Here is a 2,181-nt window from a genome sequence, read left to right as displayed (position 1 = left end):
AGGTTCCCGAACCCGTCATCGTTGTGGACAAGCCCATCGTCGCCGAGCCCGTGATCGTTGCCCCCGTCGTCCCCGAGCCTATCCTCGTCGCCGAACCGGTCATCGTAGCCCCCATCGTCCCCGAGCCAGTGCTCGTCGCCCCCATCCAGCCCTCTCCCGTTGTTGTTCTGCCCGACATCCTTAACTAAGCAATGACGACCTTAAACATTGCACATGTGGTAATGTATCACAATGTATTCAAAATGTGTAAATAAGTTCTCTTACACAATAAATGTGGTTTTATAAATATCGTATTTTTACTGCTACTACTGATCACTGCCATTTCATTACATCTGAATGCTGACATCGTTTTAGTTTGTTTAACTAAAATTATTAGTTAAAATAATCTTAAGTTAGTTTAGTTTAGTTAAGAATGTGATGTGGTTAGCATCTCTAGAATTTAGTAGGATATGTGGAAATTAATTATATGTAAAGATTACTTTGAAGCATGAAAAATAAATTTACCGTAACAACGCAAATACCATCCATAGAAACACTGTAGAAAGAAGCAAAGTAGAAACACTGGTTGTTCTGTAAAATCAATTCGTTATCCACGTAAAATAAACCACATTTTTACAACAAAAACAAAAATATCTCCATGTAATTAAATATGGCGATATTCGACCCCAGGACCTGTGGATTACAAGTTTAGGGCTCAAACCCCTGAGCCATCGACGCTCTGAATTGGGTATGATAACTGGCTAGAAGAACACATAGGCTACTAGGCACTTTTGTTTTTTTGTTAATTCCACGCGGACGGAGTCGCGGGCGAAAGCTTGTATTTCCATATATTTATTCGGCTTGGAGAGTGAATGTTCAACAGTAACTTTGACCTCGCACTTAGCAAGCCTTACCTATATGGTTATTATTTAGTTAATTATTATAGTTTAAGGCTATTTTCATTTAATTTTATAGAATAACATACATGCAGACAAACTTTGAATTACCACTTTAGTCCTTTAGAGTATGATTTTCTGATTGAAAACACAGAAAAAAACTTTTACAGTAACTACTTCTACATAATTAGTAACAGAGACCACGGTAAGCAAAAAAGCGCATAGTTTGATATCGAGGATGCCCTATATAGATACAGCATTGAGGGTAATAAATAAATGACTGTAAGGATTATTTTATAGAAATATGTAATAGGTATCTATATCTATACTTCTATACTAATATAATAAAGCGTAAACACACACTACTTTGTTGCGTAAGATGTCAGCAATCACAGCATATTTTTGAACAATTCTTTCTTTAATAAAAAGCCCTACACTTACTTCACGCTTTAGGCTATATATTTTCACGCTTTTAAACTTAGAGGGTAAATAAATTGGATAAAACCCCTAATGTGGGAAATGGCCATAGGCTACAAGCTGCCAACATTAAGGAAGTAAATTACCATGGTTTGTCATCAAGTCATGTCATTTTGACATTTGCAATTGCTAATTTGACAAATGTAAACAATAAAATAAAACATAAAGTCGTGCGGATGAAGCCGCACGGGAACAGCTAGTTTTATTATAAAGTAATTACTTTTGTTATTTATCGTATTTTTCAAAAATATCTCATACTGAACTTATTTGTCTTGTGAAATATATTTTTTTATTTACTTTATTTTTATGTGTCTTTAATTGCGCTTTATGATACACCCAATAATGTAACTAGTGACTTAATTTAATATTAGAAGTAGTTACTATTGTGTCAATGAAAATATTTTTTTTGTATTCCCTTCGTTCTCTACAACCTCAGAGTTAATAGGTAAATTGGCCAACAAGCTCTTTGCTATATTGTTATAAATACCTATGTAGATACGTAATTAGTTATTTAAACTTTTGGGCAGTTCAAAAATTAAACATGTCAATTTTAGTTATGTTTTTATTGCATTGAAGGTTTATTGATAACAAATTATTTTAAGTAGCAGTTATTTACAGGAAGCAGTGGTCTAGATTTAGTTCAGAATGTCGGGAAGAACCACAACGGGAGAGGGAACGATGGGAGCGACGATGACGGGCTCAGCGATGACAGGCTGGTCAACTACGATGACGGGCTCGGCGACCTCAGCCTCCTCGACAACTTGCACGGGGGTGGGCTGGGGAACGGTCTCCACGACGACGGGAGAGCCGGGCACGTTGGCGGCGGCGT

This window comes from Papilio polytes, unplaced genomic scaffold, assembly GCF_000836215.1.
Source record: "Papilio polytes unplaced genomic scaffold, Ppol_1.0 DF823923.1, whole genome shotgun sequence".
NCBI lineage: Eukaryota > Metazoa > Arthropoda > Insecta > Lepidoptera > Papilionidae > Papilio > Papilio polytes.
Note: the sequence above shows the minus strand (reverse complement) of the source record.